Genomic DNA, 12,781 nt, shown 5'->3' with positions numbered 1-12,781 from the left:
AAAAGCATGGTGGAAATCCAGGGTCTGTCTCCGCCTGCTGAATCCGGCCCCCTGGGGTCTAACCTACTGCTGGAGTTTCACTTCTCTGCTCCAGATTAGCTCTGCCCAGGCTCCTCCAAACCAGCGTGTTTTCTTACCGAAAAATAAATTGCACTTCTCTCTGCGACCCCCAGCCTGTGACCCAGGTTTGCTCTGTCTTGTCCAGACTCTTGTGTCTATCGCTTGCATAAACCCCACTCCTAGATTCTTTGCTGCGTGTTTATTCTCTACAAGGGGAGGAGGGCTGGGAACCTCAGGGGTGCTTTCCTCTCTGTCATTTTAAAAGGAGAGCTAGGGGCCACTCGACCGGGACTGAAGGGATGATGGCCTGCTGCTGCAGCCGCCTGGGCTGGGCTGGGAGCAGGGCAGCCAGCCACCTCCAGAGGCAGAAGGCAGAGGCTCAGTGCCCTGGGCGGGTCTGTGGGGACTGGCTCAGCTGGCAGCTGGCAGGTGAGCAGGATGCCTGTGGTGTCTCAGAGGTCAGGACGCTGTCTATCAGCTCCGGGTCACTTCCAACCACCACCTGCGAGCGCAGCCCAGAAGGGGCGCCACTGTGCAGCCTCATTCCAGCTTGTTTACCAACAGAAAATAAATTCCGCATCCTCCCATGGCTTTCCAAATGAGGTTTCCGAGTGTGGGACTTTATGAAGTGGTAAGCACAAAATGTCCCACAGGAAAGTCTTTTAATTTCTCGAGTCAATAAATCTGAAATAGATTATATTAAAAAGAAGCAAAGAAAATCTCTGAGTTCCCAGGGAGTCCATTTGTAAGTCTGCAAGGAAATCTCAGTCTTATTCTTGATTTTAGCAGCGTGTGTCTGTCTGTCTGTGTAAGTGTCTCTGTGTGTGGGTCTGCGTCCACTGTGTGCGTCTGTGTGTCTATATGAATGTATGTCTGTGTGTGTTTGCTTATTTCTTTCTCCAGACAAGGAATAGCATTTCAAATTCATCTGGGATTTAGCTCATGTGGAAAGTACGTTTGAAATGGACCTGGGGTGGCTAACTGGGAAGCGAGTAGCTGGGGGAAGGGAAGGAAAGAAAGGAATATGATTGATCCTCTGTGAATCCACTTTCCATTGCTGTAACAAGATGCCTCGGGTAATCAACTTATGAAGAGGAACAGTTTGGCTCACAGTTTTGGAGCTTTTGGTCCACGGCTGGGTAGACCCCTGCCATTGGGCCTGGTGGCAGGCAGCTTGTCATTGCCAGAAGCACATGGCAGAGCAGAGCCTGCGGCCTCAAGGTCAGGACAAGAGCAAGAGGAAGGGGCCAGGTCCCAGTGTCCCCTCTCAGGTCACACCCCCCAGTGGTCGGGAGACACCCCACTAGGCCTCATCTCGTATAGGTTCCACCACTTCCCACCAGCACCACGGCTAAGGACCAGGCCATCCACACAGGGGACATAGGGGGACACTTACCCAACCATGGCAAACCTCTGCTGTGACTTCATTGGGAATCCCTCCCCTGTGCCCACTCTGGAAAGGGAACACACTATTTGCCAAGGGTGTGGTGGGTGGGTAGGACCCTGATGGTATGAGAGAGACCAGCTGGGATCCAGTCAACTCTTCCCACCTCAGGGATGATCACGGGGGGAACCTGGGCCAGGAGTCTTTTAGGGTAACACTGAAGAGGCTGTGAGCACTGGCCCCAGGGACTGCCGAGCAGTGGTGGTTCCCTGGAGGCCAGGCAGACACTGGACAGACGTGAAAGCGAGGCCACTCTGTGTCCTTCCCAGGTCACTTCCTCTTACCTTCCTTCCACCACAGAGGTCTGAAGATCCAAATGCTTGTTTCTAACAGACTAGTCCATTACTCTGGTTCTGTCCAGTGGGACTTCAGAGAAAGCCAGCTGGGGCAGGGCAGGATTCTGGAAAGGACTTCACTCCCTGGCGAGCGGTCAGAACGTGGCAGTAGATCTTTTCTACCCCCTTGTCTTTCTGTGTAGCTGCCCCTGGGCCCTGGATCTGCACATGCTCACTAAAAACCTGGAGACTGCATTTCCAACAACCACCAGGGATCCCATGAGGAAGGTTGTGAACCGCAGAGGACGAGGCCAAGGTCCTTATACTGCTTTGGAACCAGTTTTGCAATTGCCTGTGTCTACATTAATGTCTTTACAGTCTGAGAAGCTGAGTTTCTATTGTTGTTGTTACTTGCAGCCCAAGTCTTTCCTAATTGACCCAGGACACAGTAGAGTCCAGAGATGCACTGCAGGCTGCTGGGCCAGGGCATGGCTTTCATTTGGAACTAGACAGCCCTGGGTCAAATCCTGGATCCCTTATCTACTAGCCCTGAGAGTTTGGGCAAGGTAACATACATCTTGGAACATTGATTTCCTCATCTCCTGGATAAATAGATGCTAAGGTCATACCATAGTGCCTCAATGGGCTAAAGGTAAAAAACAAAGAAAACACAACAAAACCATGCAGGGGAGAAGAGTCCAGTATGTACTGGGGGGACAACCCACGGAGGTACCCACTCTCAGTGCTCCATAGATGGGGTCTGGTGGCCCCAGATGTGATCAAGAATTTGCAGCTTTAAAGGGCACACAGCAGTCAGCCATGGCAGCTCCCTTCTTGCCGAGTCTACCCCTGAGCCTGGCATCACAGAGAGGGTTTTCTTGCTGAGGAGTGGATCATCAGTGGGTGACTCTTACTGTCACTGCTGGCTCTGAGGACCAGGTCTCTGTGAAATCTCTCTAGCACCAGAGGCTTTGGCTGGGCGGGTACCATGGCAACGAGTGCACTCCTGGCTCCAGAGATGTGCTTGTTTTTCTAAGAGCTGGGCACTGGCCTTCCATATCTGGGGGAAAGGCCATTCCTGAGCCCTGCCGCAGAGTTCTCTGACCTCACTTTTATCTGGTGGTTACTAGACGACTTGATGACCCCCCCCCCAGACTACACTCTGTGGTTTCAGACTACAGGGTGGAACTTTCTGGATAGACAGACACTCATCAGAATATTCTGGATCTAGCAAAGACTAGTTTTGAAGGGAAAGAAAGATTTTTGGTGATAGGCACCCTTCTCTTTTTAAAAAAAAAAAAGCCATTATTTTGAAAATCAAAGGTCAAATTCTTATGTCTTTTCTAGGAGTCCAAATCAACTCTGCCAAAACGTAAGCACTCTAAGCAGATGCAGAGGGGGTGTAGCCATCGGAGGGTGCTGGCAATGGCTAGAGCTGGGAATGGCTTTTCTCCAGAGAGGTGGACCACTGTCTGACCACCACAGTGGCTTGCTGTGTTCCTCTGCTGACTCCATCGGCCCCGTTGGCCATCCCTGCCTCCTCAGGCCAGGCCTCCTGGGCTGGAAGAAGGAAGAAGGTCGACAAGGAAAACAGATCGGAGCCTGAGCCCACGTAGAACATGGGCCGCTGGAGCCCTGAGTTTTCTCTCTTTTACATAAAAAGGGATCTGGAAGACCTGCATTTTTTTTTCTCATTCTGTGAAGGATTTAATGATGGCACCATCTTCAATTTAGAGGAATAACACCCACGTTCTCTGATCATTTTTACCCCAGCCTGGCATTGTGGATGAGATAGTATTGGGGTACCGGTTTTGAGCCTAAATTGAGATTTGATACTTTCTGGGCCAGTGTGATAACTGGTGGGATAGGACCGCATGGAGGCTATTTGTATGTAGAAGCGAGAAACCTACTGAAGAAATTCTAAGGAATAAAGAGCCCGGACAAGCTCTGTTTAAATTTATGACCTCAATCAGATAGGGAAGTTTTAATCTTCTCTTTTGCCTCTGGAGTTTTGATAAAATAAACCTTTAGTCTCTGAAATGAACCTGCAGTAGACAGGTAAACAGAAGGAAGAAACCAGATAAAACTCATTATGCGCACAGGCAGGGAGCCACACACAAAGCAGGAGACTTCAAAAGAAGGGTCAGACATTTGAAGTTTGAACATGGTTCCGAGTTAGAGAAAGGACTAGGGGCAGGAGACTGGTGGCTGCAAGTTGTGGGAGGTCGAGGGGAGCATGCAGGTGGAACAAAGCTCATTTTAGCACACAGATAACAATCCCTCAGGCAGTCAGTCCTTCCTGCGTGTTTCCCAGGTTGTCAGGCAACTAAGGGGGAGGGAGCTCAGGAGAGGAAAACCTTCTGTTGGCATCCATTGCCTACTCTACTAATGTAGGGAGATGTAAATTTCTTTTACAAAAGAGCAGATTTTTAGAGCTATTTTTGCCTGCAATTTCTCTGAATAACCCTCCTAAAACACACCAAAGCAATGTAATTGGAGTGGCATGTCCTGGGGTCCCACAGTCATCAAAGTGGAAGGCTGACTTTGAGAACAGAGCTCAGACCTCATCATCCACCAGTGCCTGAAGCTTTGGCAGTGGGCAACCCTGAAGTGAGAAGCCAGATCAGATGGAGGGACTGTTTTCACGCAGACACGGCTGTTGGAGTGTGTCTGGGCTGCTCCACATGGTAGACTCGGGCACACTCGAGGAGAGGCCTGGAGGGTGGGCTGGGTGCCTCAGGGCCATAGCAGTGGAAAGTGGTGCTGGACAGGGCTCAGGGGAGGCGACTTCATACTTCATGGTGTCCAGGCGGGACTTCAGGCCTAGTGCAGGTGGAACTAACTTAGGGGCAGATGTGCTGCTTCCCAGGAGGACCCGAGCTTCCAGGTGCAGGAGATCCTGCCCCAGTGAGCCAGCACCAGAAAACCACAGCCCACATCACAATCCTGGGCTGGCATGGCTGGGAGACAGCACTTGTAAAGTATAGGATTCCAGTGTCCTCTCTGTGCCACCATAGAAGGAGCTATAAGACACAGTGGGGACACCTCAGAGATGCGTTCCACTCAGGCTATGGCCATTGAAGGAAGCTTCAGAGAGCAAGCCTGGGAAGACTGGAAGGAGCTAGTTAAGGAGGAGGGTCAGGAAGGGCAGGAAAAGGAAGAGGCTCTGTGGGGTGGAGCACCAAGAAGCGTGACCTGAGCAAGGACAGTAGCAGCTTGGTGAGGGCCGGGCACAGGCTACCACAGGAAGGCAGAGCTGGCGGGGGTGACATCAGAAGCACTTGACCATATGGGTGGGGGACAAGTTGGGAAAGGCCATCTGCAGTATGCTAAGGACTGCGGGCATCATCTTGAGGCTGAGGTAGAGACCCTTCATGGAGGGAGTGGCCTGATGTAGACACACTTGGACTGGAGACTTGGACACTCCTTAGGAGCCTCTTGCCATCTGGCCGTGTTCCCCAGGGGTCAGATTGAAGGGTGCAGTGCCGCTTCCTCAGGTGCAAGGACACTTGATGCTCAAGGGAAATGGAGGGGTTCCTTGGAGATAGACCCCAGGCTTGGCCTCAGCAAGACATGTACGCTGGTTGTCCTTGCTCACCTTTTAAAATTTATTAAAGGGGGACAGTCCTACCAACTTCAAATGCTGTGATAGCTGCATGCAGCATGAAGCACAGGCAAAGCTGTCCTCCAGGAGATTAGGACAATCCCTTTCCTTCTCCTGCTCTCCTCATGGAGCACATAAGGAGACTGACTAAGTACTAATTATTATTTCTATACCAAATCTCCTTCCCATTCTCGTCCCATTTCAATATTGCTATGGAGACATGACTCTCCCAGGAAGCCAAGGAAAGAGGTTGAAGCAATAAGCCGTTGTCAGATTCCCTTATGAATTTTATGCCTACATGAATACAAATTTGATAAATCAAAGAGACATGTCTTTCTAAAATGTGTTTTTTAGCAACCCTTTGTAAAAACTTATCACCATAATTTTAAAGGAGATGAAAATGCAAAAAAAAAAAAACAAAACAAAAGGATGTGTCTGAAAATCTTGCAGGTAGATCATACTGATGGACTTTTGGGGGGGCATTTTAAAGCAGGTACAACAATTCAGCACATTTTACATCAGCAGTCTCATTTCATATTCATGAACTTGATGTGGAATAGAGGGACCCTGCTGATAGCGGAGTAAGGAGCACTTTCAGTTCTAAGAAGTCCAGAGCTGAAATCTTAGGAGGGAAAAAAGTCTCCAAATTATTCCTGATGGAGGACGATAGATGAATAGAAACTGTGCTTTGAGCTTTAGAAGCCTCACCATAAACCTGGGAGGGCTTGTTAAAACATGGGCTGCTGCACTGTGGCTCCAGAGCTTCCGACTCAGTGGCCTGGGGCAGGGCCTTGGAGTCTGCATCTCTGACAGTCCCCAGCAGGTGCTTATGTTAGCCTGCTCAGGCTGCTGGACCGAAATGTCGAACAGTAAAATAGAGTGTGTTTAAACAACAGGCATTTATTTTCTCACAGTTCACAAGATGAGAAGTCTAAGCTTGCTGACTGCTGAAGAAGGTCCTCCTCTTAGCCTCAGGTAACCATCTCCTCCCGGTGTCCTCACATGGTGGGGTGGGATGGGGGGGAGAGAGAGAGAGAATTCGAGCAACTGAGGTCCGCCCTCATGACCTCATCTAACTCTAATTACCTCCCAAAGGCTCTCCCTACAAATGCCATCATGCTGGGGGTTAGGGCTTCAAAATATGATTTTTTTTTCTGGGTGGGGGGGCATGTGCTGCATGTAACCTGCACAGCTGAACCTAAGGTACCGGTGAGGGGTGGTGAGAGATTAAGAAAAAACCACACACACATATGAGGATAAGAGGCTGGGATCAGATGGGGCACTGCTCTCTGATGGAGGAACACAGTCTAAAGAGTTTATTGACATAGGGTCTCATAATCAAGAAGCATAGGACTTTAGAGGCACTATTCTTGTGCACTAGAAAGTTACAGGGCTCTTCTAAGGTTGCAATGTGCAATGTCAGGAGCTTTGTGCAGGCTCAAGAAGCTCACGGTCTAGAGTTGCTGTTAAGCGAGCAGGCTCAGGAGAAGCGGCGCTGGTGAAACACTTGTCGTTATTTTGCTATGTTCAGAATCCTCTCTCCCTGATTCTGTCCCTGGGAGCTGGCATTTGGACTCAAAGCTATGAACTAAAGAATTCCGTGGCAGGCATAGAACTCTCCCTATTAACAGAGGCCACCATCTACTGGGCAGTTTTCAATTGGAGGATTTCACCTAGCAATTCCCAGGAGTGGGGTCAGCTCTGTCAGGGATCAGTTCAAAGAAAGGATTCGTTCACCACTCCCAGCAGACACGATGTCCAGCCCATAACAGCCCACTCCGGCTCCCCACTCACACATTCCTTGTATGTGAGAATCATTGCATCTCAAGCAATCCCCCAGAGTCGGCTCACTGTAGCACCAACTCTAAGTCCAAAATCTTATTTAAATGTCAAGTCAGTCAGGTGGGTCTTGATGTTACAGAGCTGGGGCCTTCTGGGAAACTGAGGCAGCAGAAAGACCTGCCCCCTTCAAACCCCGATTCTTGTAATCAAGTCAGAAAGGTTTCAGACATGTTGCTCAGAGTAGTAGCAGGCATGAGTTTATTGCAGGGAGGAGAAAAGGGAAGGGGACACTTTCAAGGGAAAGAGTGGGTCCTCCCAGAGACAACTGTGGAGTTGTCCTTCTCCTGTACTCCAATTTTATTGGGGATCTCAGAGAAGCTTCCAGAGGGTCTCACCCAGGTCACCTCGACTTTTGACTGATGGCAGGATGACAACAGACTTTCAGGTCCCCACTGCCATGACAACTCTAGTCACCTTGGCCCAAGCTGACCAGTTCTAACTGGAGTCTTAACTACAAAATTAACCAGCCCAGCTCTGTAATATTTTGATACATGTATACATTTTGAAATGATCACCACATATTCATTAACTCTACATAGTAACAATTTTGTGATTGTGTGTGTGAGTGTGCTAGCGTGTGGGGGAGTAGAGACTGTATGTCCATGTTTGTGTGGCAATGTCGGTGTGCATGCTTGTGGGAGAGCGTGAAGGTGGGTGTGAGCATGCACATACAAGTATGTGAGACTATGTGTTAATGCATGTGAATTGTGTGTGTGTGAGTGTGAATGTGTTTGAGTGTGTGTGGGTGTGTATGTATGAGTGTGAGTGTGTGAATGTGTTAGTATGAGAGTGTGTTAGTGTGTGTGTTGGCATGTTTGTGAGTGTGTGCATGTTTGTGGTGAGGCACTGTCCTTATTTTAAGCAGTGGGGTGATACTTCTCCAGCACCCCACTTCCTGTGGGAACTGTCCCTTCCCAGGCTTTGTCCGTGGGAGACAGCAGGAAAGGAAAGTTCTGTACTGGTGCGTCCAGGTGGTGGCCTGTGGCAGCTCATGCAGAGCCCCACATGATGGACACAGGCCCTTCCCCACAGCTGGCAGTGAGGTAATCTGGGGGTTAAGTTCTCCACTCCTGGGGTAGGAGGAGAAGGGGCTCAGATTCTGAAATTACTTGTAATGGAGCTATAGAAAAATAATAAAAAAAATGGTATTTTGAGGTTGAATCAGCTACACCTGCATATCTGCACTGGCTTTCCAGAGTTGCCGGAACAGAGCACCACAAATGGCTGGGGTAGCACAAACGAGGTCTGAAGGCTGTAAGTCCAAGTTCAAGGTGTCAGCTCTCTGGCTTCTCCTGGTGTAGATGGCACTACCCCACTGTGCCCATACTTTTCCCTCTGCATGGGAGCAGCCTGGTCTCTTCTTAAAAGCAGCTAGTCATATTGGGCTAGGTTTGTGCAATTGCTAAATTGTGTAATCTTGATTTTATTTTATTTTGGAGATAGATTTTATTTTAAAATAGAGTCTCATTTTAAGACTCTGGGGTAAGGATTTCCACACATCAGTCTGGGGGAGACATAATTCAGTCCATATCAATACACCATGTGCCATGTATGAGGTGTGGGCAGCTGGCTGGAGGTCAGTCTCCCCTCGGGAAGGGTTAGATGTTAGCAAAACCTTCTGGGGACTTCAAACTGCTTGACCGTGACCTTTGCCATTTGCTCTATGTTTGAACTGAACATTCTATCTACTTGTAGCAGCTTGGCCCCTCTTCTGCTCTCCACCCACTGTGGTCCCCCACAGTAGGTGCTCTGACCCTTGCTGCAGCCCCTGCCCTCCCCCGCCAGGCCAGGCAGGTCAGTGGCTCCTCAGCACACGCACGTCACCTGCAGATTTGGCCGACCTCTTGGTTTTCCCCTCAGAGCTCTGCTGTTCTGCCCACACTCAACAGGACCCCACCCTCACGCCTGCCAATTCTCCTGAGCTGATAGTATCTGCTTACCTGCTGAAGTCAGTTTCGTGGCACCGGGTAGTCCATCTTGGAGGACTGATTGCTTGAGTCATTCTGATTAAGACACCAAGGACACAGGCCGCTGCAGTCAGGGGAAGGAAACGCGTCTCTTTAAATTCGCCTTTCCTCCCTTTACACCTGCTCAAGGACCTGCGCTCCTTTAGAAGAGGAGGCTGAGTCTGGCTTGTTTTGCTTCCGTTAAAGGCTAAAACCCTTTAAGAAGTTTTTGCTTTGATGATAAAAAGGCTAAATGAAGTCTCCTGATAACAGAGTCTCCAAAGCGACATTTAAACACTGTCTGAGGAAGGAAAAGCAAACCAGCTCAGACTCCGTCTCTCCATGTGGACCACTCTGTGGCTGGAAGGCATGGAGAGGTCTCCCCACCAGCGGGTGAGCAGTTAGTCCTGTAGCAGGCACCTGCTGGACGCCCTCTACTACGAGTTAATTCTGCCCAAGGGGAGGGAGAGTCAGTCCCACAGATTGAGGACTCAGTCCTCAAGACCGTCCCCTAGCTTAAGATACCAACCACAAACCCTGATTTGTGATCTGTGCTTCTGCCCAGTTGGCTGTAAGTTAGGGTTCCCATGACCTCCTCCTTGGGTTTGATTAATTGGCTTGAAGGCTCACGACACAGGGAGGCACATTTATGGGTTTATTATAAAGGACATTACAAAGGCTACAGATGACAGATGACAGGGGCGAGGTATGGGGAGAGGGGTGCCGAGCCTCCACGCCCTCTTCACACGCACTGTCCTCCAGGACCTCCCCAGGTCCAGCTGTCCCAAACTGTGAGGAATGTGTGGATGACCATGTGGACACATGACTGGACAGAGGGGTCGCAGACTGCGGGGAACCTCAGCAAGGCCAGACTGATCAGATTCTTCTTGCCCTCTCTGCACTGTTCCCTCCTCCTGGCCAGGGCGCAGGACCCTTCTGAAACAGGGATCTTGTGATAATTTTGTTATGGCCAGCTTCTGAGACCTGCATGGCTGGACCCTAGAAACTGGAGAGGCACCATAGGGGGTTAAGAAAGACACACAGACATTTACAAGAGAAAGCTGGGACCAGGTGGGACACTGACCTCTGATGGGGGAACAGTGACCCAGAGCTGGCACAGCATGTTTATTATACAGGTTTTATCATCAAAAAGTAATTTGTGGGAAAGTTTCTGCAAGGCAGGCAGGATTGAAGACTGCACCACTTGCAAGATGTTGTGGTTGTCCTGTTATGCTCAGACTTCTCTACCTCCTGGCACTGATGTCTGGGATCAAGGTCAAGACCATTATTGTTCCTACTTTTGCATCACCATAGCTCCTGGGCAATCTCATCCTGCACCTTTGCACAGAAAGTCCCCAGGGCAAAGCACAGCCACAGCTCAGAGGTAGTCAAAGATCATGGTCCAAGTCACTGCTCTCCACAGCCAGCTCTATCAGAAAAGCAGGGGAATATTATATTTATAGCTTCTCTGGCCTGACTTTAGGAGGAAAAGGAGCAGGGGAAAGCAGAGCAGAAGGTCAGAGGAGGTTTTGCTTTCTGTGGCCCAAAATGCCTAACATAACAAGAACTTTGCCTTGATTGCTCAGAGGCCATTCTGCAGCCACTTCTGGCGCCAAGGACTGAAGATCAAATATGTGACCCTTACTGTGCCAGTCATTTAGGAAGTAATAGGGCCTCGGAGTTGTAGCCAGGAACCCTGCACAAAGCCCAAAGGGATGGCTCTGGATCTCCCGGGGTGGGAGGAGGGCTGTGCTTTCAAGACTCTGCCTCTGGGCTTTACATTCAGGGTTAGGTATAGGGAGCTGCCACTGCACAGGTGGGAGGAGAGCACTACTGCTCCTTTAGAAAGCTCTGGAATGCCATTTTATGGTAATTCTGGGAGACCAAGGCCTCCAACTATTTCCAGATGGCAAGTCCCGGGCCTGATCATCATGGTAGTGCCATCTTAGGAGAACATAGAGCTGCCCACACCCGCCTGCAGTGTTTGCCCTGGCCCCTTTTGGGGCTGCAGTAAGATACTTGGAGATTTTACTACCCTGTTTGAAAATCAGGAAACATTCAGGATAGGTCAGTGACTTACCCAAGTCACACAGCTCAAAAGTAGCAGAAACACAGTTAGGACCCAGGTGCTGCCCACAACACCAGGTTGAACCGAGTGGACAGAGGTGGCAGCTCCAGCACTGCTCCACCTCGCCCCCTTGTGGCCAGTGTTGTACCAGGCCTTTTCATTTATGATGGCTTTTAGGACTTATTACTGCCCCGAGGGATGGGCATGCAATTGCCCTGCTTTTATAGCTGAAGAAACTGAGGTTCAGAAAGGTCTAGTAACTTGCCTCAAGTTGCATATTTTATAAGTAACAGGATTAGGATTTCTTCCTAAGCCCCATTAACTCTGATGGCCAAACTATAAGCCAGAGGTAACTGAAATCACAGGCACATAAAGGATTTCAAAAGGTCTAAACCCACACAATTTATTACAGTACACTCCATGTTATTCTGACATACTTGTGCAGGAAGTATTTTAAATGGAGACAATAAACGGAAATACAACTTGGATTTTGGATGTAATGATCAAAGCCAGAATTTTATGCCTAGATTGCTGAGATCTTTTGGAGAATTAATTAATTTTAATCAAATTGTATATTGTTTAAACTCATCAGGGTGAGTTTAAATCATCCTAGTACATAGTTATTTCAACTGGCTCAATTTTGGAGTGCTTTCTTCAATGAAGTATTTATAGTATATTTAAAAATGTATTCGCTAGAAGAATTGTTGAGGGCCGCAACCAAGTCAAGATGGCGCCTGGCAGTTTGCCAGGAGGAGTGGTTTGTGAGGCAAAGCCACCAAGCCATTAAGATGACGAGGATTCCTTATTGGCTGACTGCTATATATGGATGGTGCTAATTGAGTCAAGCTGTGTGTAATCAGTTAGGTATATATACCTCTGCTGTTCCATAATAAAGCAGTTCCCATTTCAACCTTCCGGTTGTCACCTCCCGGTTATTTGCCCAGCCGGACTGCGGCAAAGAATCTTAAATAATGAATAAGCACTAATGACCTGGGGAAAGGTTCTATAATATTAAAAATATTATATTTCTTTAGATCATTTAAAAATAGACCTGAGTTAGTCCTTGATTTCGGTTTGATAGGGTAACATATAGAGAATGAGAAGATGGAAGAGGGAAACATATACCATTGTTCTAAACAGGGATTTGTTTTAGTGACTATTTTTATTAACCAACCATGTGCTCAGTCCAGCCCCTAATCCTCAAAGGATGCTCTTCTTGCACGACTTTGTTCAGTGCTTTTAGTACCCAAATAAATGAACAAAACAAACGCTTTTAGTCTCAATGCCACTTCAGATTACTGAATGGTTGATCTACAGTAGGATAGAAATTGCACTGTTTCTATGGCACCAACTGTTTGGGTCAATGGCATATGAGATGATCCTACTTGGAACTCTATTTTATTTCTTTGCAAGGTGCATAGAGTTTCTGAACTAGTAACTTAGTCATGGTAATATTCCTTGTTCTATAAGTTAATAGCAGTTTTCTTATTGGGTGAGTTGATCCTCAGGGAATGACTTCTAAGGAACACATACGACGCTACT

The sequence above is a fragment of the Marmota flaviventris genome, chromosome 8, assembly GCF_047511675.1.
Source record: "Marmota flaviventris isolate mMarFla1 chromosome 8, mMarFla1.hap1, whole genome shotgun sequence".
Taxonomy (NCBI): Eukaryota; Metazoa; Chordata; class Mammalia; order Rodentia; family Sciuridae; genus Marmota; species Marmota flaviventris.
Note: the sequence above shows the minus strand (reverse complement) of the source record.